General features: G+C 50.4%; 1 protein-coding gene across 1 annotated transcript in view; it reads left to right on the forward strand.

Moving 5' to 3' along the window:
- The first annotated feature begins 310 nt into the window (after nt 1–310).
- Ripor3 (RIPOR family member 3) overlaps nt 311–27,391 on the forward strand; it is a 66,049-nt gene continuing 38,968 nt past the window's right edge. Inside the window, exon 1 of the mRNA XM_041670575.1 lies at nt 311–539. The gene's annotated coding sequence lies outside the window, so the exon portion shown is untranslated. The remainder of the gene's footprint in view (nt 540–27,391) is intronic.

Genomic DNA, 27,391 nt, shown 5'->3' on the forward strand with positions numbered 1-27,391 from the left:
GGAGGTAAATGGCAGAAGCTGGAGGGAGGGATTCCAACCCTGCCTGTGAGTGATTAGCTGTAGCCCCGTGCAGCGCAGTAAACGGAAACTTCCAGGCATCCCCTCGGCTCCCTCCCAGGCCAGACAGGCATCGGACCCCGGCATAATTAGTTTGAGTCTTCGGGGGCCAGAGCCTTGCACGGACTTGGAATCAGCCGATATGGGAGTAGGAGGTGGCCTCCTGCAGCTACGGCAGGGGAGTGTCAGCGCAGCGCGGTGACACGACGGGCCAGCGCGGCATCCGGGGGCGCAGGGCCGGGGCTGGAGGCTTCCGGGAACCCCGGTCCCTCGGCCGCTGCACCCTGACACCCACCAGATAAGTTCTATCGCAGCGGCCAGAGCTGGGGACAGCCGGATACAGGGGCCACCGAGTGCATTCCCAGAAACAGCACTCGTGGTGGCCAGCGGGCTGCAGGGAGCTCCGCCCGCCCGCGGACGGTGACAGCCAGCCGGCGCCGGACCGCGGGGTTCGGTCCGGGAGATCCAGACCCGCTCCACGGGTGAGTGTCACTGCGGTCCCCAGCAGGCTGGCACGTGCAGGTGGAGAGGGGAGGGGCCGCTTCCTCGCACTTACCTTGAGCAGCGTGGCCAGGAGAAAGAGTCTGGAAGGGAGCCGAGAGAACTTTGCTGTGTAGCCTTGGGCAAATTCTTTTCCTCTCTGGGCCTCTGTGTGTCCCTGTTCGTCTCTAAAGAGAGTGGTTATCCGGAAAATCCTTAAGGGGCTCTTGCATGACACTATGTCTCAGGCATAGTGCTGGGCACTTTTGAAGCGGATTGGTACAAGGAATATTTAGGGGATACCGGGGGTTCCCCCTTGTAAAGATTATGATCCCCTCCCCTCGCGTGCAAAGGCTCAGAGATGAAGTGACTTGTCCAGGTCACAAAACCCATCAATGCCATTGACAAGCCACGGAGCCGGGTCTTTATTCCAGGCGTGGGATGAGGGGAGGAAGTGTGGATGGAGTGGACTAGACTGGATATCTATTGCCTTAGGAAGGAGCAGAAGAGGCAAGCATCAGTTCTTCAAGCCACTTTCAGCTGTCAGGAAGGCGATGGTTGTACTGGCTGGGAGGACAGTGCCCATTGCTGCCGCCTAACCTTGCTGTCCATGGGGTCCCCAGAGACTTGAAAGAAAAAGGGCTGCCGTGGGGGGGGGGGGGTGAGAAAGAGCTGGGGGTGGGGAGTGTGGTTCATGCCTTGACTAGGTTTTGTTCCAATTTTATTTTGCCTTTTCAAAAATCTGTTTTAAATCATCCTGGGCCCCCGCGCGGCTCCTCTGGACAAAACAGAATTGTGAAACACACCAGCACTTTCCACACGCCTCCCCTGGGGGGAATCTCGTATTAATACCATGGCAGGCTATTTGCATACCCGTCTCTGCTGCTGCGGCTGGCAGTGGGCTGGGAGCGAGTGGTAGACAAAGTTAGTTTGGGCGCTAGGAAGGAGGCTCAGTTACATTCCAGGGCCAGGAAGTCCTCAGCAGCCTGGCGAGGCAGGTGGGAAGCCCCCAGGGCCAGGCTCCCAGCCAGAGGTGAAGGTCTCTACACCCAGATGTGGCCTGTCTTACTTCCTTTGGAATGTTCCACTGGGCAACAACCCTGGGGTGGACCCACACCTCCTTCCCTTTCTGGGCGGCCTTAGAAACCCCTGCATTGAGGGTAAGTGGAGGCTTGTGCTGTGGGCCCAGAAACTCTGTCATTTCTAGGGAACCAGGTTTTTGTTGTTGTTATTGTTGTTTTTGAGATGAGATTTCTCTGTTGCTTTGGTGCCTGTCCTGGAACTAGCTCTTGTAGACCAGGCTGGCCTCGAACTCACAGAGATCCGCCTGCCTCTGCCTCCCGAGTGCTGGGATTAAAGGCGTGCGCCCCTATTGCCTGGCTGGGAACCTGGTTTTTGTGACTTTAACAAATGCTTCTCTTAGCCTCCGTTTCCTCATCTGCACAACAATGGGTTTATTTGAGGAAATTTCTCATTTCTGTAAACTGGATTCTGGGAGTCTGGGCAGGAGCATTCCCAGGATAAGGATACTGTAGGTCAGGACAGGGCACTTGTCTAGGATGTACTAGGCCCTGGGTTGGGTCTCCTCTCCAACCTGTGAGGGTGGGGCGGGGTGTGGGAGGCAGGCGGGGACGGGGCTTGGAGAGTACTTCCTGTCCATTGCCTCTGGGGATGAGGATGTGTCAGGAGAATGTCAGGGCAGCGGGAGGGTGGGGTGCCAGGAATGCTGGTGGGCTTGCAGACCCATCTGCTGCAGGCTTGGAGGCTTGAGCTACAGGTTTGGAAACTTGAGCTGCAGGCTTGGAGGCTTAAGTCCTCAGGACTGAACAGCATGGGGAGTGGGGGAGATGGACAAGGTTGATGTGGCTGCCTGGGCTCCTGCCTAGCGATTTCACCTGGAGGTCTCAGAGCTTCTGCTGTGTGTGGCTTCCAGAGAAGGAGCTATGCCTCCAGTTGTGAAGGCAAGTTTACTGTGTGGTTCCCGCACAGGGGCGGGGAAGCCTTGCTGAGAAAGCCCACTGTCAGATTCTTAGGAATTGGGTGAGTACTACTTGCTAAACCCAGAATTATGTAAACACGCCACAAATTCCGTTTAAACCAGGTAACAAGTACACAGAGCTCTTACTTGTCTTTCTCACTAGTGGTGGTGGGGACAGAGTCTGGGCCTTGCACACAACAGACAAGTGCCAGCTCTTGGTGTTGTGAGATGGTCTTACTAAGAAGCCTAGAAGGGCCTCAGACTCACAATGCACCAGCTGGGATTACAGGCACACCTGTCACATGTCACTATGCCCAGTTTATGAAGTGCTGGGGTTTGAACCCAGGGCTTTGAGCATATTAGGCAAGAACTCTGTCAACTGAGTTACATTCCTGGGCCCCTTCACCCTTTTTTTATTTTACGTATGTGAGAGTTTTGCCTGTAGGTATGTTATATGCACCACATGCACGCCTGGTGTGGCGCTGGATCCCCTGTAACTGAAGTTACAGACAGTGTGATCCTCCATGTGGGTGCTGGGAATTGAACTCTGATCCTCTGGAAAAGCAGCCGTTGCTCTTAACAGTCCCTTAACAATCCTCTCTCTGGCTCCGCAGCCAGCATCTTTGTGCTAGGAACAAAGCCAGGGTTTCAATTGTGCTCAGTGTGTAGTCCACCGCTGAGCCATGTCCCTCAGAACTCACCGTGTCAGTTCCAAGCCTCTAAGCTGCGTCCTGTCGCATCTGAGTGGCAGGAACAGAGAAGGTGGCAGGTCACTGCACAGCCCTTCCCAATTCCACATTCAGCGATTTCATCTCTGAAGTCTGAAATGGGCTTTGGTGGGAAATTGCCCAAAGGCCCAACCTGGCTTTGTTATTCTGTCTGCTGTTGGGTTTGAGAAAGTGACTGGTTAAGGACTTCACAGTCCCCTGCCTCTGCCTTCTCTCTGCCAGTCACACAGGAAAGGGGCTGCCTACACTTGGTGACCCAGTGAGTTCCCTCACAGGCACAAGCACTGAGGTACAAGGACTGCCCACCAGTATTCCCGGAAAGCCATACTCTTTCACCCACTGTCGATGCACAAGTCAAAATAAAAAATGCCAGAGAGGTTCTGTGCAGATGAACCGACCATTTGAGATCTTCAGAAAAGTCGTGTGTGACGCCCCTGCTTCAGCCTCCTGAGGGCTGGGACAGAGCATGCCTTGTCAGGCTTGGCTATGCAAATCTTGTGTTATTATCATTCTTATTTATTTTTTAAAATATGCTGTTTTGTTTTGTTTGAGACAGGGTTTCTCTGTGTAGCCCTGGCTGTCCTGGAACTCACTCTGTAGGCCAGCCTGGCCTCGAACTCAGAGATCCAGTTACCTCTGTCACCCGTGTGCTGGGATTAAAGGCATGCATCATCACCCCGGCCATTAAATAAGCATTTATTTCTATTTTGTGTGTCTGCCTGCTTTCCCTGCATGTATGTCTGTGTAAGCATGTATGTCTGTGTATCACATGTGTGCAGTGTTCAAGGAGGCCAGGAGAAGGCCTTGGGGGGCTTGAGTCTCTGGAAGTGGAGTTATAGATGGCTGTGAGCTATCATGTGGGTGCTGGGAACTGAAGCTGGGTCCTCTGCAAGAGTAGCCAGTGCTCTTAAACACTGAGCATCTCTCCATTCCCCGTAAAATTTATTTTTATTCTTAAAGTGTACGACATACATTCTTGATAGCCAACCATTGATGCGTGCGTGCGTGTGTGTGTGTGTGTGTGTGTGTGTGTATGTGTGTGCGTGCGCGTGCATAGGTTAGTTGAGAACACGGAGTCCTGGGAGCTGGTTGATTAGCCTTTGACCCATGCCACTGGCTCCCTGATGTACATACCACTGCCCAGGGGCTCAGAGATCTTATCGCTGACAGGCCTCCACCTTCCTGGAATTTCAAACCCAAACCCTCTGCTTCTCTCTTTTACTGGAGACAAACAACCAAACCTGTGGGCCTCTCTGGCTCTAGCCCTGGGGTGAGAGCAAGGAGAACCAGCCCCGGGAAAGGAAGAGCATCAGGCTCCTGCCTCCAGGGTCATCAGAGTAGGGACCTGCACTTCAAAGTTCACTGCACTCTTGCGTTTTGCGTCTAGGCTTCTGCACCTGTGGTCCCTGCATCTTTGGTGCTGCACGCTCCGCTTCCAAGGCACATCCAGAGTAGGTTTCCTCCGTGGCAGCTTCTGGTTAATTCTGTGCCATTTCAGGTCTTGATCTTGCCAGCCTCTATTTTCCCGTGCATTGAATGACGGTGTTAATAGAAACAATGTCTTGGAGCAATTCAAAGGAACAGCTAAGCCAGCCCTATGGAGGAGTTAAGACAGTGTTCTATTTTTAGAAACTCTAGGAGCCAGGTGGGCCCTTTCCAGCCGCCCCAGAGCTGGCCAGAGCAAGGAAAATCTTTCTCACGCCCAAGTCCCGCCTCTCCTCCTTTGTCAGGCCAAGGAGGAGGCCCAGGTGGGGGCGTTAACTACGCTGGCTGCTTTGCTGTGATAGAGGAGCAGAGCTAGGCACAAGGTGATTTGAAAAGGCCGTAAGGTGTGTCATGCTTTATTATTTGGTGCAGTAGGAAGTGTTCAGAGGGGGCATGTGACTGTCTGGGCGGGATGCAGCTCAGGGGCAGAGCACTTGTCTAGCCTGTGTGGGCTCTGGATTCCATCCCCAGCACCACAGGCTGGATTGCACGCATGAGCGCTCCCTGAGACCGGTCCACCCATGTTATTCCACACCTCTTCCTTTTGCTCGACCCGTGTATCCTGGATGCTTTTCACATCAAGATTTGAACATTCCGGCCTGGTGAGATGGCTCAGTGGGTAAAGGCGCTTGCCACCAAACCTCACACAGTAGAAGAGAACTGACTCCCAGGAGTTGTCCTGTGGTTTCTGCACCTCTACTTCTGTGTACATGTGCACGCGTGTGAACACACACACATTCCACCTGTCTGCCTTTAAGATGGGCTTAAGGAGTCAAACAGTTTGACAAACACTCTCTAACCAGGTCCCATACTTTTTGGACACACTTATACCGAGCCCAGCAGCTTCGACTTTCCAGTAAAAATACGGAACTATGGTGGTGCTGTCCTCAACAGCGACCCAGAAACCCATGGCTTCTGGTCACCTCCACTGTCCCAGCAAAGCCACATCCTCTGTTTGTACCTACTTCTTCCCAGCCTGGCTCCCCTTCACTCAGAACACAAGGCCTGAAGGATCCACACCCTTCTAAGGCCAGGCCAGCATACCCTCTCCACGCCTGCCTCTCTCAGCCAGGCCAGGGACGGCTCTGCCCCAGGACCCAGCATCGCTTCTCCTCTGGTGAAGCCCGTTTCCTGGATCCTCCAGGTCTTGCCCAATTGCCACTTCTCAGACTAGGCTTGGTCTTAGGTAATTGTCTCGATGCAAGAGGGTTTGAGTTCCATCCTCCTCAAAACCAACTAACAATACCTGCTTATTTCAGATAAAGCCAAGGCAAGCAGAGTATGAGCTCAGATTCCGTAGTGGCTGCAACTGCCAGTGTGTTATCCCTGAGGGTCCTCTGCTTTCACTGACCATATGTCCTGGGTCTTTGTCTTATGGCTGCTCCCAGAGGGATGGGACCCTGGCAGCTAAATGGCCAGGTGACCTGTCAGGATAGAGACTCAGGACCCGATGGCACCAGCCTCTGGGGACGCTGTGGGAACAGGACATATATTTGCTCTGTGATAGGCACTGGCCGCGTATCCCACACTGGGGGGCTTACTCTTCCTTTGGATCCTAAAACCAGAGCCTTTAAGAGTTTGCGCAGAGGGGAGACTGAGGCACAGTCAGTGACAGTCATATGGCTTGTAGGTGACAGAATATGTGTGCATCCAGCTCCTCTGGTTCTCCCCACTCTGAGTTCATGCCACTCGTGACTGTATCGAGCAGCTTAGCGTCATTAAGTCCTCAGTCATACATCTGGGACTCAGATCCTGAGTGCTGTGTGTCTCTGAGCAGATTACTTCCCATCTCTGTTCTCTTTAAAAGTCATTGTTATTATTTTATTATGGGGATGTGGTATGTGTATATGGGCACATGCATGATATGGCGTACGTGTGGAGGGCAGAGGACAGCTTTGTGTTGTTAGTTCTCTCCTTCCACCTTTATGCGGGTTCCAGGGATTGAACTCAGCTCTCCAAGGTGTGCCTGCAAAATTCAGAAAAGGGCATCAGAGGCCCCGGAACTGGAGATACAATGGTTGTAAGGCACCGTATGGCTGCTGAGAATCGAACCCAGGTCCCCCGCAAGAGTAACAAGTGCTCTTCGGTGGCTGAGCCATCTCTCTAGCTCCCGGAAGTGAATTTCAACATATCTGAGGTGGAAATAGCTCTCTTCTGGAAGTCTGATCCTTTGGTTTTTGTTTTGAGACAGAATCTTGCCAGGGGCCAGTTCTACTTAGCAGAAGTTCAAAGCAGGAAAAACGTGGATTTAGCTGGGGGAGGGGACTCGGTCAGTAGAGCGCTTGCCTTGAATGCAAGGAGCCCTGGGTTCTGCATAAACCTGGTTTGATGGCACACAGCTGTGATCCCAGCACTCGGGAGGCAGAGGTAGAGGCAGGTGGATCTCTGTGAGTTCAAGGCCAACCTGGTCTACAAAGCAAGTTCCAGGACAGTTAAGGCTGTGCAGAGAAACCCTGTCAAGAAAAACAAAGAAACCAGCAAAGGTCAAAGTCATCCTTGATTTATAGAGAACACATACACACATACACACACACACACACACACACACACACACACACACAATATACTAGTCCTGCAGACTAGCCATGAAACAGACTGCTGCTGATGAGGGGGTCCTACTGGGCCAACCACTGGTGAAGGTGTCCCACAGATTGTTTGACTTTCTGGAAGCTAGGAAGAAACCCATGGCCTTGCCAGGCCGTCAGGGACTGTGGAGAGCATGTGTGATTCCTGTCACCCTAGGCGGAGGCCCTGGCTGCCTGCACTAGCATCATCTGCTCCCCAGGCTGGCTGAACATAGGACAATGATGCTGAGGGTTTCTGTTCAGGTTCCAGAGCATTCCTGGCAGAGGAGGGGAACACTTGGCAACACAGAACGGCTGGGAGATGGTTCCAAGTAGGCACCAGACTTTAGCACCCAAGCAGTTAGCCAGGAAGGAGCCTTGCACAAGGCTCTGGGCCCCTTGGTCCTCAGTGTGTATTGAAGGAATGCTAAGAGTCCCCGGGGTGAGGAAGGACCTGAGTGTGCATGAGCAGAGGCAGCATCCTTCCTGAACACCTGCTTTGGGGTTAGCTCATGCCCTTTTCCTCCTCCTTTCACAGGAGTCCTCCCCCAGGGCCCAGTGTCCTCTTCCTTACCTGCCACCAACTTAGACCCTCATATCTGGAGAGCAAGACCCTGAGATGTGAGGTCAGAGTTGCTGATTTCAGCTCTGACAATCTCCTCTAAAGCCCTAGCCTGTATGTCCTCATCCAAAACCCTGGAAACTGTTAATTACTCACAGGAAGGTCTGGGAGCCTCAGTCTAAGACACGGGGAGCACAAGAAATCCAAACTAGTGCCGGAAAATGTCCAGCTTGTCGGAATGTCTGGACGACGGGAACCTGCAGGCTGCAGGAAGCAGAGCGGGAGGAGATTGCAGGCTCTGTAATCTTGGCCAAATCCTCTCGCTCTGCTGGGCGTTCTGGGATACCAGGCGACTGACAGCACAGAGTTCCCAGGCGAGCATGAGATCAAATGAGGCAGAAAGCACACCGCTTTGGTCCTGGTAAATACCATGGGGGTTTGTTGGTGCACTGATCAGGAGTTGGTATTCCTCCATGCATGCATGCAATTGGCATCCAGTGAATACAAAGGGTCTGACTGGCAGAGCTGAGGGCACCTGGTGTAAGCCTGGGCCTTGGGGCTGAACTGATTACTTCCTGTGTTGCTGTTGTATTTTTATCATTGTTAGTTTTATTTGAAACAGGATTTCTCTATGTAGCCCTGGCCATCTTGGAACTCACTCTTTAGACCAGGCTGGCCCTGAACTTGGAGATCCGCCTGCCTCTGTCTCCTGAGTGCTGGATTAAAAGTGTGCGCCACCACCGCCCGTCTTGTTATTCTATCTTATTTACCTTTTCTTCTTGTGTTCATGCCACAGTGGGCATGTGGAGGTGAGAGGGTAACTTTCTGGGGCTGATTCTCTTTGACCTTTGTGTGGGCTCTGGAGGTCAAACTCAGGTTCCCGGGTTTGTCCTGCCAAGCAGCTCCCTGGCACAGTCCCTGTGGAGCTCAGCAAGCCTGGCACTTGATTTTTAGCCCAGCTGGCCTGGAGCTCTTGGCAATCCTCCTGCCTCAGCACTGCTCCTGGCTTGTAGTTGAGACTTAAGAGAATAAAGGAGGAAGCCTGGGACAGAGACAGGTGGCTTGTGACCTGTGAGATGACAGACAGCAGGGCATGGCCATTCCATTTCAAAGGTGGGGAAGCCAGAGCCTAGGATTAGGCTTCACCCCGCCTCCGTCCCAGGGGAAGAATGTGACAGGCCGAAGCCAGACCCACTCCCCAGAGGCAGCTCCTGACCCTCTGCCCCTTGCAGGAAGTGGACATGGGGTGAGCTTATGTCCCTCTGTCCCTCTGTGGCAGAGCGAGCCCTTGTGCATCTCTGACATTTTTGCGTCTTGGGACAAAGGGTGAAAAAACTCAGATGAACTGGGCTGCTTCCTGGTGGAAAAACACTTCCAGCTGCAAGTCTAGTCTTGCCTCTGTCTCCTTCTGTCCCCGCTGCTCCTCGCTGGAAAGATATTGGGGCTCAGAGACCCAAAAAATTGAGTGTATGGGGTGGGCCATCCATGCTAGCCCCACCGCTGCTATCAGAAATCCTGGAGTGAGTGAGCACTGATGCTTTAGGAAATTCTGCCACTGTCCCTACCCGGATCCCATGGCCTTCCCAGCATAACTACCAGAACTTTCCAAAGTGACCTGGCATAGGCCTGGGAGTCAGACAGACCTTGCTTGGCCCATCCCCGAGTCCCACGATGTAGGATGAGCTGTGATACATCTCATTCTGTTTCCTCATCCTCAGGATGTGAACAGACAACCTGGTACCATGAGGCCTGCATGAGAAAGTGGCTCCTGGCTTGGCCTAGAGCTGACTCTTGGAGGTTTTTATGACCTGATAGTCTGAATACAAATTAATTTTGGCTATGAGTCCCATCATGCTCTCTGCTAACTGGACATGGGTATCACCTCGGTTACCTCTTCATACACACGTCTATCAGCATATAAATCACAGATAATAATAATGGGTTTTATTATGGCATTTTCTTTTTTTCTTTTTGGTTTTTCGAGACAGGGTTTCTCTGTGGTTTTTGGAGCCTGTCCTGGAACTAGCTCTTGTAGATCAGGCTGGCCTCTGCCTCCCAAGTGCTGGGATTAAAGGTATGTGCCGCCACCACCTTTTTTTTTTTTTTTTTTTAAAGACCAATTTCTTTTTTTTTTTTTTTTTTTTATATTTATTTATTTATGATGTATACAATATTCTGTCTGTGTATATGCCTGCAGGCCAGAAGGGGGCACCAGACCCCATTACAGATGGTTGTGAGCCACCATGTGGTTGCCGGGAATTGAACTCAGGACCTTTGGAAGAGCAGGCAATGCTCTTAACCTCTGAGCCATCTCTCCAGCCCTTAAAGACCAATTTCTAAATCTGGTCCCAGGTCTCCAGTGCTTTTCACAGCTCATCCCCTGACAGACCCCACTGTTGGTGTGGTCCCCTCTCCCCTGTGACCTCACTCACACTGTGAGCCCAGTGTGGTCCAGGTCCCTTCTGTTCCAGCAACCATTCTGTGTTGTTTCCTCTGAGGAACAGAGAAGTAAACTCAGTTTCTCAAAGTCACACAGCCAGCAAATGCTAAATCTGGGAGACTTTTCTTTCTGCCTCTGAAACTGGATGGGTTTTGAGACCCTCCCACCCCACCCAGAGTCAGGACTCCCACAGGAACGTCTACAAGAGAGATGTATTCTTTCCTGCCTGGCTTTCATCATCTTCCAGGTGCCTCTCCCTGCCATATGCTGGTCCTGCCACTTTCCTGTGGGGAGAAAACCGTGTAGGGGGAAATTTGTGTGGGAATACGGAGATTGTTCTTCAGTTAAGAGCTTCTGCAGAGGGTCAGAATTGCATTCCCAGGATCCACAGTGTGCAGCTCATAACTGCCTGTAACTCCAGCTCCAGGGACTCTGATGCCCTTTCCTAGGGCACCCGAGTGTATGTGTGCTTCACACACACACATACATAGATACACACTCATAAACAAAAGGTTTATATTTTTTAGACTTTCACACATGAGTACTACGTTTTACATTATTTCCATTGCTTCTTTTCCCCCTCTTTTTAAATTCATAACTGTTTCTGTAATTATTACCATTTTACACACACACACACACACACACATACACACACACACACACATACACACACACATACACACACACATACACACACACACACACACATACACGACTGAGTCCATTTGGTGTTGCCCATATGCACATGAGCTTGGGGTTGATTCCTTGACTCTCAGAAGCCGTCGTTTGTCTGTAGCTTTTAATGTAGGGAAGAGGCCTCGAGAAATTTCCCCCATCCACACTGGCATGGTTACCAGTGTGGTTATTGTTCGGGCCACCATATTGGTGAGATTTCACGAGTGTGGTAGCTATCTGTCTTGCCTGGAGGACACTGTCTCTCTGCAGGACAAAATAAACCTTAAAAAAAAAAAAAGGAGGGGCTGGAGAGATGGCTCAAAGGTTAAGAGCACTGATTGCTCTTCCAGAGGTCCTGAGTTCAATTCCCAGCAACCACATGGTGGCTCACAACCATCTGTAATGAGATCTGGTGCCCTCTTCTGGCATGCAGGCATACATGGAGGCTGAACACTGTGTACATAGTAAATAAATCTTTAAAAAAAAAAAGGAAAGAAAGATGCCAGCCATGTATTGATGTGGGATATCCTTCTCTATGCTGTGAATATGTGTTGCTTTTATTGGTTGATGAATAAAACTGCTTTGGCCTATGACAAGGCAGAATAGAGCTAGGTGGGAAAGGCAAACTGAATGCAGGGAGAAGGAAGGCAGAGTCAGAGAGATGCCAGCAGCAGGTGGAGAATCAAGATGTAAGGTAACAAGCCATAAGCCTCGTGGTAAAATATAGAATAATAGAAATGAGTTGACTTAATTTGCAAGAGCTAGTTGATAATAAGCCTGAGCCATTGGCAAACGTTTGTAATTAATCTAAGCCTCTGAGTCGGGAGCTGGTGGGTAGGAGAGAAACCTCTAGCTACAATGTGTAGAAAGAAGTGTGCACAGCACTCATGAACCTGGCAACATTTGGGGAGTCAGTATTGGGGCTACATAACACAAAGTGACTCATTGAAAGTGTGATTTGTGGCTGGTCACAAGTCACGCCTCTGTGAGTTTGGAACCAGCCTGTCTATGTAATGAGCTTCTTCCAGGACAGCCAGGGCTATGTAGAGGGATCCTATCAAAAATAAAAATAAAATAAAATAAAAAGTGACTTGTTTGTTCTGCTCTGAAGCAGTTCCTCTGCCAGGTCAGCAGCAGGAACCTCTTGGGCCAGACCAGCAGAAGTCACTGAAAGAATGTGGCCTTTGCTTTGATATGGAGGAGAGCACTGAGGAGAGCCAGGGCCTGACAGAGACAAATGACTGAGCAACCAGGTGAGACAGGAATTTACATTCCCACATGCATGGATCCCCGCCTTGGATATAGCTGCCTGGGCTAAGGTCTGCTATTCTGAGATGTTGGAGCTGGGATTGGGGTGGAGGTGGGCAGGGTCCCATCTCACATCTGGAACTCAGGCCTGTGTCCGTCTCTGTCTAGAAAGAAGAGACAAGCCACCAGGCACTTGGACCCTTCTGCCCACGGGAAGGTGGGAAGACAGATGTGCACTGCTGAGGTCTGTCCTGTGGGGCATGGGCAGGAGGGGTTGAGTGAAGGCCTCTGATGCACAGGTAGAGAGTGGTGGGTTCAGCCTGGGGTTTAGGGGCCACAGAGACTTTGTTCCTGGGACCCCTGCACACTTAGTGAGCCTCGACTGCACCATGGAACTCAGACCAGTTAGCGTTGACACCCTGAAGATGTTTGAATACGAATGGCCCCCAAAGGTTCATACATTTGAATCTTTGGTTCACAATTAGTGGATTGTTTGGGAGGTAGAAGGAGGTGTGGCTTTGCTGAGGGAGGTGTGGCCTTGCTGGAGGAGGTGTGGCCTTGCTGGAGGAGGTGTACCACTGGGGGTGGAGGTTTCAAAAGCTCACACCAGGTCCTGAGTCTCTATCTGTAACTTGTGGATTAGATGTGAACTCTCAGCTACTTCTCCAGCACCATGCCTGCCTGCCTGCCACCATGCTCCCTGCCATGATGGTCATGGACTCACCCTCTGAAACTGTAAGCAAGCCCCCAACTAAATGATTTCTTTAATAGTTGCCTTGGTTACTGTGTCTCTTCACAGCAATAAGACAATAGGACAGTTAAAGGAGCTAAGCCCCCATGAGGGTGCATTTTTAGCTATACAATGCTGTTGATTTGTTTGTCTGCACCAAGCCAAGTACAGGCTTGTGGACAACAGTGGGCCCCAGGTCCGTAGTGCAGGGAGAAGGCAGAGCCCAGGAGGGCAGGGCCAAGAGCCTCGGACACACCCCTTCCACACCCTGTTAAGGCCTCTGAGGCTTCTCCTGGCCACAGCTGGATCCAACTGTGTAGTTAAACGGCAGGCTGCGTCCCACCACCCAGCTAGCTTTACCCGAAATAATTACACAGAAACTGTATTCTTTTAAACACTGCCTGGCCCATTAGTTCCAGCCTTTTATTGGCTAGCTCTTACATATTGATCTAACCCATTTCTGATAATCTGTGTAGCCCACGAGGTGGCTTACCAGGGAAGATCTTAACCTGCGTCTGTCTGGAGTGGGAGAATCATGGTGACTCACTGACTCGGCTTCTTTCTCCCAGCATTCTGTTCTGTCTACTCGGCCTACCTAATTTTCTATCCTATCAGAGGCCAAGCAGTTTCTTTATTACTTAACCAATGAAACAACAGATAGAAAAATGACCCTCCTCCATCACAACTGCTGGTTCTTTGAGGCCCTAAGAGTTTGCCCAGTGGAGTGAGGATGGAGACTTCCTCGGAGAGACATCTTCCTCTTTCTCGTGGGCCTGAAGCTCACTGGGTAGGCTAGGCGGGCTGACCGGCGGCCCCTGGGATCTTTCCACCTCTGTCTCCCCAGCCCTGGGGTCACAAAGTGTGTCTGCCACACCTCGCTTTCACAAGGGTGCTGGGAACCAAACCCAGCTCATGCCAACTCTTTATGGATGGAGCCATTTCCCCAAAGGCTTTTCTTTTGAGAAAAGGTCTCAGGATGTAGCCTAGGCTGACTTCCAATTCACAATCTTCTTGCCTGTCTCTTGAGCCCAGGGATGACAGAGTGGCCACATGACACCATACCATTAAATGTGATTTAATGTTCATGAAAATAACACAGGACCAAGAAAATGCCTGGTCCTGTGGGGAGGTGCTTACGTCATGCCTGGTCTTAACTTTTGTTTTGTGGGGCTGGGAATGGAACCCAGGCCTTTGAGTGTGGTGAGCACACAGCCTTCTGCTGAGCCGCAGCCTCTGCCCAATTTTAGATGAGGTGACACAGTCGGAGATCAGGTAGGTAACTGGTCCAAGGGTCAAGAGCTAACGAGGGCGTGTCTCCTGCTGAATACCAGATGATCCCACACGCATTTATTGCCGCATGCCCTCTGAGGAGCAGGGAACCAGCATGGCTGCCCACTTCAGAGACTCATGGAACTGTATCCAGCGTCAGTAGAGGCTGCTCCCCAGCTCTCTTGAGGGAGCACTGGGCTACGTTTTCCAGTCACCATGAAAAAAACACCCTGGCAAAATCCTGGAACTGAAGTAGGGAAAAAATCATCCCGAATGAGGAGGGAAGGGTCCATTCTGGCTCACAGTCCACCAGGGCGGGCTAGTCCTGGTGGCAGGAACATGAGGCAGCCTGTTACCATGTCACCCACGGTCAGGAGGCAGAGAGAGAAGACTTCAGTCCTCAGCTCCTGGTGTCCCATTTATTCAGTCGGCCCCTGGCCCCTGGACTGCCTCCTACATTTGGGATGGATCTTCCCACTCCTAACCTTTTTTTTTTTATATTTATTTATTTATTATGTATACAATATTCTGTCTGTGTGTATGTCTACAGGCCAGAAGAGGGCACCAGACCTCATTCCAGATGGTTGTGAGCCACCATGTGGTTGCTGGGAATTGAACTCAGGACCTTTGGAAGAGCAGGCAATGCTCTTTACCACTGAGCCATCTCTCCAGCCCCCACTCCTAACCTTTTTAAGGTGACCACTCACAGCTACGCCTGAGGCTTGTCTCCAGGGTGGCTTTAGATCGAGTCAAGTGACAATCTTAACTGTCACACGGGTTCAGCTTCTGTAGACTGCTGGCTGCAGGTGCTTTGAGTATGTTGCCTTCAGGGTATCTTCAGCATGGCTTGCTTTGTTTTATTGAGCAAGCCTAGGAGAAAGTTGGGGGGGGGGATGAAGGGAGAGGGAGGTGCTTAAGTCATGCCTGGTTTAACTTTTGTTTTGGGGGCCTGGGAATGGGACCCAGGGCTTTGAGCATGCTCAGCACAGACATCCCTGCTCTGTCCTGAGCTATAGGTCAGCAGGGAGATTAACATCTCACCTTTTCCTCTTTCTCTCAGCACTGAGTAGACTCAGGGCCTTGCCCTAGGCAACACTCTATCTCTGAGTACACCTGCGGCCTTATTTCTTATTTCTTTACAGTCAGCTATCTTACTTTGTAGCTCACAGGGCCTCTGATTTGCAATCTTCCTGCTTCAACCTTCAAAGTAAATGGGTTAGTTGGGTGGTGGTGCACGCCTTTAATCCCAGCACTCAGGAGGCAGAGGCAGGCAGATCTCTGTGCGTTGGAGGCCAGCCTGGTCTAGAAGAGCTAGTTCCAGGACAGGAACCAAAAGCTACGGAGAAACCCTGTCTCGAAAATCAAAAAAAGAAAAAATTCTTACCTATTAGAAGAAGGGTTAAGCCATGCATGGTAGCTTACTCTGAGGCAGGAGGATTGCCCTGAGTTGGAGACCAGGCTGACCTGGTCTTTACGAACAACAGAAGCTGAAGAAATGCAAGGTGAGAGATGTCATCACTGAAGGAAGCATGCCCCAAGTACAGGACGGGATTATAGCTCTCCTACCTGTGAAGCCAAATACTCAAGCCCAGGAATGACCGAGTGTGACCTGGCACCTCCTGGAGCCCTGGCACACCCCTCTGAGCCATACTGTGAGCCTCACAGAATTCTAGCACAGCCTGGTACCTGGCACTCACACCTGATTTTCCTGGTGTGGTCAGTGGTGATTACTACTGATTGCACGTGGGACTTTTCTTCTTTTTGTGGGGCTGGTACTGTGCTGTGTATCTTTTGCCCTGGGGCTGAGGCTCTAGGTCCAGGAAGTTTACTTGCAAATCTATTTGGTTTCTCTGTCTTTCCCTGAGATTTTCGTCTTTGGTACCTCTGATGACCAAAGCAGCTGCTCCTGGGTTGTCTGGGACCCACCCACGCTTCCCTGGGGTCTAGAAGAGGCAGGAGATGGGTAAAGTTTCTGGCTGATCCTTTTCCGCCTCCACAGTCAGCTTCAGGAGCCTCCTGAGCCGTCAAGTCTGTCGGGACTGTTGATGGGAGAAGCAGGTGGAAGAGCAAGGCAAGGAGGCCTGGTGGGCAGCAGCCAGGCTAGTGTGGAGTGAAAGGGGGTTTGCCGGGGTCCAGCAGACCCAGGTCCTAGTCCCAGCACCCAGCACCAGCATTCACCACCAAGCTCACTAAGGTGAAGCTTGGTGCAAGCTCACTGCCTTCCCTCCCTGTTGTCACCATGTTCACCTCCCCAAATCTCACCAAAGCCGCCTTGCCTGGATCACCCCTGTGCTGCGTGAGCCCCAGGGAAGGGTAGACACGCTTCTGCCTGAACTACCCCCCTCTCCCCATTGCCCTGTGATCTCAGGAATGCCCAGTTTCACCCTCTGTCCTGGGTTTCCAGAAACAGCGATGATAACACTGATTCTAAGCCGGGGAAGGTTGCCGGAGGACAGCCTGTTCCTAAACTTCTTTGTCTCTCCTTCAAGTGCCCTCAGCAGCGGGAAGGGTCAGGTCACTTGGGACACACAAGAACATTTTCTGACTTCAGTGAGGTTTGTTTTTATCCCGTGAGTCAGAAATTCACCCAGACACACTTCTCGTTCATGTTAGCCACAGTGGGGCACACCTGTTGATCCCAGCATTTGGGAAGGAGAGACAGGCAGATCAGGAGTTCAAGGCTGGCCTGGGTTATGTGAGTCCTTGTCTCAAAACAAACAAACAAATCCAAAAAGGAACAACTAAAAAAGAAAAGAATAAACCAGGGTCTAGAGAGATGGCTCAGCAGTCAAGCTGCTCTTGCAGAGGTTTGGTTTCCAGCACCCACTTAGCAGCTCACAAGCATCTGTAACTTCAGTTTCAGGGGAACTGATGCCCTTTTCTGGCCTCTGTGGGCATCTGCACGCACATGGTGTACATACACAAACAAGCACACATGCATACGCACACTAAATAAATTAATAAAACTTAAATATATCAAAAACAAAACTAACATGCAGGCTAAGAAGGGCTATGTTCATTGCATGAGGCTACAGATATTTCTTGGGGATAGAGAAAACACTGAAAGCCCAAAACCTCAGCAAAGTTCACTAGAAGAACACCTAGTTTGTTCAAGTAACCGGGGAGTGGGGGAAGGGGGGGCGCTGGTCAGTTTAACTTTCACCTTGACACAATCTAAAAAGAGTGTCTTGGTGGATTATCTAGGTTGGGTTGGCCTGTGGGCAGTCTGTGGGGGGGATTGTCTTGGTTGTTAATTGATACAGGAAGACCCAGCCCACTGTGGGCGGCACCATGCCCTAGGCAGAGAGGGTCCTGAGCTTTATAAAAGAAGAGAAAGCTACCTGAGCCCAAACAAAGCAAGGGTCTGTGGTCTGTTCTCTCTCGCTCTCCACTGCGCCTCTGATGCCTTGACTTCCTGCAATTGCCAGGACTGTAAACCAACTAAACCCTTTCTTCCCTGTGCTTCCTCTCATCAGGGTGTTTGTCATGGCAACAGAGAGGAGACTGGGTTTGGGGGGAGGCTTGCTCAAGCCATTTGTAGTTCACTGGAACCCAAAGTTCCACAGCGCTTACCCCTTTGCTGTGTATATCCCCCCCCCCCCCCCCCCCCGTGTGTCTCAGAGTGGGCACCCCATTCCCAAACCTTGGGTCTTTGTCTCAGGGATGGACTCAGCTGGGATGCCCTTCCCTGTAACAAATTTTTCTCTGTCCTGCCAGCTTCCAAATAACAGCACAGAAATTTCTTATTAATTATGAAAGCTCGACCTATCTCTTAGGCTTGTTACTAACTAGTTCTTATAACTTAAATGAACCCATTTCTATTCATCTACTTTCTGCCGTGTAGCTCAAGGCTGTTACTTCTCCTGCACATCCTGTTCTGCATCTCCTGATGTCTCCCCCTTTCTCTTCCCAGAGTCCCGCCTATACCTCCTGCCCAGCTATTGTCCATTTAGCTTTTTAATGCACCAATCACAGCAATACATCTTCACACACTGTACAGATACCCCACACCACGATACTTCCCTGACTCCAGAGTCACGTTTCCAAGGGAGGAAACTTTAGGACCAGACATCTAATGCCATGTTTGTGACCAGTGAGTGCATGGGACATGTGCTGTTTCACAGTGGAGGCTTTAAGCAGGGGTGCAGGCCAGTCAGTCCCCCAGGACTCAGCCAATGAGTCCCCAAGGACCCCGAGATGCCTCCCTGCCTGTGTTCTACCAAAATAGGATTAACTTCTTCCTTGTTTGTAGGAAAAGTTTAAGCTTGACTTTGGTTAGAATGTTGATCCAGGGCAGTGGTGGTGCACACCTGTAATCTCAGCACTCAGGAGTCAGAAACTGGTGGGTCTCTGAGCTTGGGGTCAGCCTGGTCTACAGAGCAAGTTCCAGGACAGCCAGGGCTACACAGAGAAACTATGTTTCATTTTTCTTTCTTTTTTTTTTCTTTTTTCTTTCTTTTTTTTTTTTTTTTGGTTTTTCGAGACAGGGTTTCTCTGTGGTTTCTCTGTGGCCTGTCCTGGAACTAGCTTTTGTAGACCAGGCTGGTCTCGAACTCACAGAGATCCGCCTGCCTCTGCCTCCCAAATGCTGGGATTAAAGGTGTGTGCCACCACCGCCCGGCTGAGAAACTATGTTTCAAGACAAACAAACCAACTGATTTCCAGATAGTCCTAAATTTGCTTTTCATTTCACTCTTTAGTCCAGGTTGACCTCAAGATCACAATGTAGCCCCAACTGGCCAGGAACCTGTGGCAATCCTCCTGCCTCAACTCCCCAAGTGTTGGAATTACAGCCATGAGCTACCATACCCAACTATTAGGGGTTTGTTTCTGGCGCCCTCACAAATGCCATTTAGACTCTGGTTCAGGAAATGTTTTAATCACTGTCCCCAAGAAGGCGGTCAATAACCACACGTCCATCTCAGGAGGGGCCGAGGGTCCATGTCAGATGGCGGTCAGCAGGCCAGCTTCTGCAAACAGCCGCATTCTTTTATTACTTCCACACCAGGAAAAGGCTTGATCCTCTAATAGTGTACCGGCGTCATTGGCTGGGCTGGAAGAACTTGTTTGGCTAAATTTAGAACCCGCAGGAAGGTCGGAGTGGGTACATTAAGAGCCCAACTCAGCCTCTGAGGCTCTTCCTGGTGAGCTTGGCTGTGAAGGCCCTGGAGTCCTTGAGTGCAGTGTAGAATAGAATCTTGCGTCCTCTACCTGTCTGCTATGGGAACTCTGCTGGGGAGTCTGGCTCCCAGCCAGGCTCTGCTACCCTTCAAAGAGTGGAGAGGACAGTAAGATCTACTTATAGGGTGCTGCCAAATCCGGCCAGACATTTTCCTAGTGTGTGTGTGTGTATCTGCCGTGTTTTTTTTTTTTTTTCTTTCAAGACAAGGTTTCCCAGTAGCTATGGAGCCAATCCTGAAACTCGCTCTGATCTCAAACTTGAGATCCGCCTGGCTCTACCTCCCAAGTGCTGGGATTAAAGGCATGTGCCACCATCGTCCAGCCTGCTGTGGCTCTTGTGGAGACCAGAGGACAGCTTCAGGAACCAGCTGTTTCTCCCATCAGGTCATCAGGCTTGGGGGCAAGTGCCCTTGCTCACTGAATCTTGACAGTCTCAGACTTTTTCCTTTCTGCTTTTGGAGTCATTTATTTTGTTTTATATGTATGGGTGTTTTGTCTGCATGTATGTCTGTAGCTGTGTGCATATAGTGCCTACAGATGCCAGGAGAGGGCGTCGGATTCTCTGGAATTGGAGGATTTTTTTTTAAGTTTTTATTTATTAATTATGTATACAGCGTTCTGTCTGCACACCAGAAGAGGGCACCAGATCTCATTACAGATGGTTGTGAGCCACCATGTGGTTGCTGGGAATTGAACTCAGGACCTCTAGAAGAGCAGTCAGTGCTCTTAACCTCTGAGCCATCTCTCCAGCCCTGGAATTGGAGTTATGGGTGGTTGTGAACCACTACCTGGGTGCTGAAAGTCGAACCCAGGTTCCCTGCAAGAATAAGTGCTCTTAACTGCTGAACTATCTCTCCAGTCCCCCATACCCTGCCTTTTGAGACAGGGTTCTGATAACAATGCAGGCCATCCATGGCTTCCCCCAGCCCCTTGCCCCAGGCTCCTGAGTGCTGGGTTTTTATTTATCTATTTTTTAATTTTGGTTTTCCGAGACAAGGTTTCTCTGTGAACTCTGACTGTCCTGGAACTCCATCGTACTCCAGGCTGGCCTCGAACTCACAGAAATCTGCCTGCCTCTGCTTCCCAAGTGTTGGAACTAAAGGCGTGCACCGCCACGCCTAGCACGCTGGATTGTAGGTGTGTGAATCTGGCCCCGGTTTTTACTGACTTCCCCATGTTTGTCCGTTTTTCTGCTTTGTTTTCGTTGGCATTGTTTTTGAGATAGGGTCTTATTATGTAACCCTAACTGGCCCCTGGACCAGGCTGGCCTTAAACTCACAGACTTACCTAACTCTGATTTACAAGGACTGGGATTAAAGGCATGTGCCACCAAGCCCAGCTGTACTCCCCTGCCCCCCCCCCCAAAAAAAAACCTGGGGGTAGGAGGGAAGGGCAGAAAGCAGTGTATTAGGTCAAAAGAGAAGGCAGGAGTAACTGCTTCTCCACAGGCTCCTGAGGACAACACAGCAGGGCCCTGGCTAAGCTGCTCAGTTCGCAGCCCTTGTTTTCTGGCTGCGTGCTCTGGTTGTCTTTAGCTGATTGCTTGTTCGTGGGAGTGGTGCTGTGGATGAACACACACACACACACACACACACACACACACACACACACACACACACACAGGCGCGCGCCCAGACCACGCAGACAGAGACCGGAGGCAGACAAAACTCAGCCATAGCCAAAACTCTGCGAAATCGATGTGTGTGCTGTTGCAGCCACAGCTTTCCAAAACGCAGAGCTCAGTGAAATAAATATTTTTCCTGTGAGAAGAGGCTCAATTCTGTGAGCTTTAACAACCCCGCTCTTTCCAGCCTCGCTCCCTGCAGCTGGCGTCACTGCGCCCATCTTGATGTACTTTAAGTGCCTGGGCGACCACAATGCATTGTTTCCTTGCTTTCCCTCCCTCCACCATGTCCCAGGGGCCCTGGGTGGGACAAGAGCTGCTTCTGGGGGAGAATTTCTAAGCCCTTGATGCTCCTCACTCTCACCATTTCTTGGGGTCCTGACTATCTTTCCCTGGTAAGTCTGCACTAATTTTTTCTTTTCAAGAAAGACAGGGTCTCGTGTGGTCCAGGCTGGCCTCCAGCTTGCTGCGTTGCCTGGGATAACCCTGAGCTCCTAATCCTCCTGTGCCCACTTCCTGATGCTAGGACCACAGGAGTGTGCCACCCACCACACCAACGGCGGAGGTGGAGTCCAGGGTTTTGTGTATGCTGAACAAGCATTCTCCGATGGGGCTACGTCTTTAAGCCACCTCTATTTAAAATAGGATTGGGAAGGAGAGGTGACTCGGTGGGTGAAGCTGCCACCCATGACGACCTGTGTCCAATGGAATTCAATACTAAAAGGAAATTAAATTAGGGACACAGAGCCAGTCCTGATGCACACCCGCTATCCCGTGTTGCTTGAGTTCAAGGCCATCCAGGGCCAATATAGTGAAACTCTGGCGTGTAAAACAAAGTAAGCTCACTGAAAATTTTAGGAAGACAGGGTGGGACAGGGTGGTGACACTTTGAGATAAGGAACAGGGATAGTGTCCTGAGAAAGTGGTGGTTAAGACGTGGCCTTCAAGAGCGATGGGAAGGTGTTAATTACCAGTGACTCCACCACCCTCCCCTCAGTCTCTTTCCCAAGGATCTTTCAGGCCTGACAGTGCCGGTTCGAAAGTCCCTTCGTGGTTACTGTGACTTCAGACCCCCGTCTCCCCTTTGACACTGCAGAGGCTCTGGTGGCTGGGTAGGTGCTGGCCGCGTGCTTGGTCAGTGTTGAGCCTGTTTGCTGTCTGTGGGAAGATGCTGACTCAGCAATGACATGTCACCTTCCAGGACACACTGAGCTTGGGGGAGTGAGACATAAAGAGACATGTTGACCTGTGACACAGTAGTGCTAGGCCTGGGACATTTGTGAATGAGTGACAGTTGGGCTCCCTCAGGAATGAACAAAAGGATGATGGCCAGTACCCCTGTCAGGATGGCTGGAAGTGGAGCTGTCCCCTTGCTCTGACAGGACAAGGAGGGCCTCCCACAGAGGCTGCCTCTGGGGTTCATTGCTAGTGAGTTTGTTCTGCTGCAGGTGAGAGCTCGTGGCTGGGTGTGGTGGCCCACAGTAGGAATCTTGGTATTCGGGATGCTGAGGCAGGAGGATTGCTGAGAGTATGAGGCTAGGCCAGGACTACAGAGTGAGACCCTATCTCAGGAAACAAAAGGGGAGCAGAAAGAGGATCTTGCAGCCTGTTACAGATGGAAAAGCAGCGTGAGCTGAGACGGGGTGAAAGGTCAGGGGGCACAAAGTCAAGGGTGAAAGGTAAGGAGTCAAGGTGAAGGGTTCAAGGTTAGGGGAACAAAGTCAGACGCTATAAAATAATACATTAAACTTTGCCGGGATTAAAGGCATGAGCCACCACTACCTGGCTTACATTAAGCATTTTAAAAAGAACTCCCAACCAGAAAAGAAACACCTTTGTTAAAAAATGGAGATGTAATTCATATGACTTTTGCCCCCCTACAATACACACTTGACCGGTTAGTGCCCTCACAGAGTTGGACCACTGTCATCTAGTTCCAGGATGTCTTTGTCACCCAGGGACACTCACCTCCACAACCTCCTATGGTCACTGTCCTGTTTCTTCCTCCCCTTTCCCAGATGTCACCCGCCTTTTTCTGTCCCCATGCAGAGGGCCTGTCATATAAACATGTGACCAGATGCCTTTTGTGTCTGCTTCAAACGTGCAGGGTTTGCAAGTTTCCCCCACATTTGGGTCACAGGTTCAAACACTTGGTTCCCCAGTGGGTGCAGAAGTAGCTGCCTCTGGGCAAGGCTTGAGGGTTATAGCCTGCCCTTGCTGCCTGACCCATCGAGGTGTGAACAGTCTGCTCCACAAGCTGCTGCCACGATGGACCTGATGCTTCAACCACGGTGATGGACTACACCCCCAAACCAGGCAGTCTCTCACTGATCCTGGGGTACTGGTTAAGTGAGACTGACTGGTCAGTGAGCCCTAGGGACCCACCTGCCTCTCTCCAGTGCTGCGATTCCAGAGTATATTGCTGAACCCAGCTTTTTATGTGGGTGCTGGGAACCCAAGCTAGAGCACAGGAATTTCCCTGGCAGCCACGCCCCCAGTCAGCCCTGCTGCAGCACCCGTTGGTGTCGATTCCTTTATATGGCTGAGCCTTGGCTCAGAGTATAGACAGTCTACACCGGCTTATCCATCTGCAGCTGGGGAATATTTGCGTCCTTTTCTTGGCTGCCGTGGGCATTTGTTTGTTTATCTTTGGTGCATCCCTACTGGATCGCTGGGTCAGACTGTTTCCTGGGCTCCAGCCTTTGTCTTTCCAGAGGTATCTTGGGATTTTTATGGCTCCGCATCCATGAAACACTTGCTATACCCAGTCTTAAACATGTATGGGCCTGGTAATTGCTGGCTGGCTCACACAGAGGGAGAAAGAGGAGTCAGGAAGGCCTTGGACTATGAAGCTTTGAAGAATTTGGGGGTGTGAGGGACCTGAAGAGGCTACATGCAGTGTTGGGAGCAGTGAGACCCCAGATCCTGAATTTCTTGTAATCCCCTGATCTGAGTGCCTACAGCTGCTCTGAGCACGAGACCTTCGGAGTTCCTGATGGCAGGAGAGTGGTTTCTGGTGGGTTTGGCTGGGGCGTGGCTATCTCTATATAATCTGCCCCTGAACACAATAAAGGGAGCATTCTTGGGGAATTCAAGGATGACCTATGTCGCTGTCTCTCTGTCCATGTGTGTTTGTGTATTTTAACTTCCAGTCCCCTTGCCCAAAGCTTGGGAATTGGGTGCTAGCGCACAGAGCGCAAACATGGGGGCGTGGTGCGCGGCATTTGGAGGTCCCCACCGAGATATCGGAAAAGGGAATGCTGAGAGACTGCCCTTGGAAGCCCCTCCAAGAGAGGTAAGCAGACAGCGTCGTTCCTGGCCGACGAGACATATTGAGATGGGAGGTATCTTTTCTTGGTTCAGAAAAGAGTCGGACGATAGGAGTTTGATGATTTAGAGCTTAGTGGAGGATAGTGAGGATTCATCAGAAGAAGAAGAAGAGATTATACGAAAGGAATTAAAAAATCTCTTTAAAAAGCTGAGAAAACAAAGTAAAAAAAGACTCACATCCAACTCCTTCGGCACACCGGCTTATAATAATGAAGGTTGGTCTTATTTGAGTAGGGGCTCTGGCACTGAACAAAACAAGGGAGTTTGTTTTCGTCCTGTACACATGGTTGCACCGGTTATGGAGGTGTCAGATACCAACAACCCAGGGCAAATAATTTGCCAACATTTTGCAATAAAATTTAAAGAAATGAAGCAATTAAAGGAAGCTGTAGCTGTATATGGGGCTCAAGCACCCTTCACATTGGCCATAGTAGAATCTTTCTCTGCTACGAATTTAACACCAAGTGATTGGCAGCAATTATGTCGTGCTGTCTTATCTGGGGGAGATTATCTCCTATGGCGAGGGGAATATCAGGAAAATTGTAAGCAAACGGCCCAGTTAAATGCTCTAGCGGGTCAACCACAATGTAATTTAGATATGTTAACAGGGGCTGGGGCTTATGCCAATTTGCAGCAACAAATTCTGTATGATCCAGGAGCATTCGCCCAAATAGCTGCAGCTGCCACTAAAGCGTGGAAGGCCCTGCCTAACAAAGCAGCTGGGGATCAATTATCAAAAGTTCTACAAGGACCATCTGAACCATTCCAAGATTATGTAGATAGACTGTTACAAGTAGCAGGTAGATGGTTTGGAGATGAGACAACAGCCATGCCTATGATAAAACAACTTGTATTTGAAAATTCCAATAGATATTGTAAGGAAGCATTACGCCCTCACAAAACAAAGAGTTTAAATGAATATATCAGGATACGCAGAGATATAGATGGGAATTTCATTCAAGGCCAGGTTATAGTGGCAGCTATTCAACCTCGGAGAAACACAAGAGCTCTGGGAGAGAGGGCCGGAGGCTGTAATTGTTTTAACTGCGGAACTCCTGATCATTTTCGAAAGGAATGCCCACAGCTGATAATGATGGGAAGGAGGAAACCTGGCTTGTGCCCTAGATGCCGAAGGGTAGCACATTGGGCTAAAGACTGTTTCTCTAAAACAGATATAGATGGGAAACCTCTGCCACGTACCATCAACAGCAGGGAAACTGGCAGAGGGCCCTGCTTCAGGGCCCCAAAACCTCAGTGTATGGAGCAATGACCACGGGACCACAGGGACAGTACCCTAGCCGTGTCCAGTTCCTTCCACAGAGAAATCCTTTTGCATTGCAAACCTTGTCAGAGCCACACCAGGGAGCTCAGGATTGGACCTCTGTGCCTCCGCCAGAGCAGTCTTAGCTCCACAAATGGGAGTGCAAGCCCTCCCTAGGAGTATATGGGCCCTTACCACCGGGTACCATGGGACTTATACTAGGCAGAAGCAGTACCCTTTTAAAGGGGATCCAAATACATCCTGGGATATTAGATGCAGACTATCAAGAGGAGATTAAAGTTATGACATCTGTCCAACAGGAGGTGGTGGTAATTCCTCAAGGTGAGCGGATAGCACAATTAGTGTTGATTCCCAACAAGGTTACCAATAATAAACAAGCCCGTGGCAATAAAGAGTTTGGATCACCTGGAATGCTGGAAAAAGCTGGGAGACTGGACTGCTCTATATGTCCCAGTCAGCTTCTCCCTCTGAGGGCTCAGACATGCCACAGCAGTCTGAGGTTTGACTGCGGAGGAATGTCTTAAACTCCATGGTTCCAAAGAAAGCCAGCAAGAAGGGGCCAGAGATGGACACTGGGCTTGGGTTGTATTGGATGGACCCTGCTTGGTACTGATCTCGTATGCCCACTCAGAACACCATGACCGCGATGTCTGCTTCCCACAGGAGGGGGCCGCCCTGCTCCCTGTGTGGGCAGCCATGCCCAGCTCTGATCCCACATGACCTTCCCAGGTTGCTTTTAAAGGTTTTTTAAAAAATTATTTTATGGCCGGGCTGTGGTGGCACACACCTTTAATCCCAGCACTTGGGAGGCAGAGGAAGGCAGATCTCTGTGAGTTTGAGGCCAGCCTGGTCTACAGAGTGAGTTCCAGGACAGCCAGGGCTACACAGAGAAACCCTGTCCTCTTCTCTTTGTTCTTCTTGACCCTCTCAGATTTCTCCTGCCTGCCTGCCAGCCCCGCCTACTCTAGCTCCTCTCTTGCTATTGGTCGTTCGGCTCTTTATTAGACCAATCAGGTGTTTTAGACAGGCACAGTAACTTTATAGAGTTAAACAAATGCAGCATAAAGGAATGCAACACATCTTTGCATCATTAAACAAATATTCCGCAGCATAATTGAATGTAACACATCTTAAAATAATATTTTTAACAGCCAAACCTTCTTTGTTTATTGATCAGGATGACTACATGTATTGATGCAACCTCCTAGCCTATCACATGGCCAGTGACAGTACGCACCAAGATGAGGCATTTGAAAATCCTTTTATTTTACTTTCCTTTTTCCATATGCTGCAATTTTTTCCCTTGGATTTGTTTTTCCTTAAATATTGTATTTATGTTTATATTTATATCTTGAGTGTTTGGGCTGCATGTATGTATGTGCTCAGGCTAGCCCGGAAGTCATTATCTGGCTGAGGGTGACTTTAAAATTCTGATCCTCCTGCCTCCACTCACAAAGTACTGGAATAACAGGTGTGAGTCTGGGTTTTGGTGTGTGTGTACGTGTGTGCACATTCATGTGAAGGCCAGAGGTCTACCTCAGTTGCTCCTCAGCTGTCCCCTGCATCTTTTTGGCTTGGAACTCATTGCTTGGACTAGGCTGCGTGACCACAAAGCCCCAGTGAACAGGTCTCCACTTCCTTAGCATCCGGATTATAAGCATACTGCCACCATGATGGGCTTTTTTTCTTTTTTGTTTTTAAAATAATGGGTTCAGCCGGGCGGTGGTGGCGCACGCCTTTAATCCCAGCACTTGGGAG

This window comes from Microtus oregoni, unplaced genomic scaffold (genome assembly GCF_018167655.1).
Source record: "Microtus oregoni isolate MIOR12 unplaced genomic scaffold, Mior012 000020F_ref0000438, whole genome shotgun sequence".
Lineage (NCBI taxonomy): Eukaryota > Metazoa > Chordata > Mammalia > Rodentia > Cricetidae > Microtus > Microtus oregoni.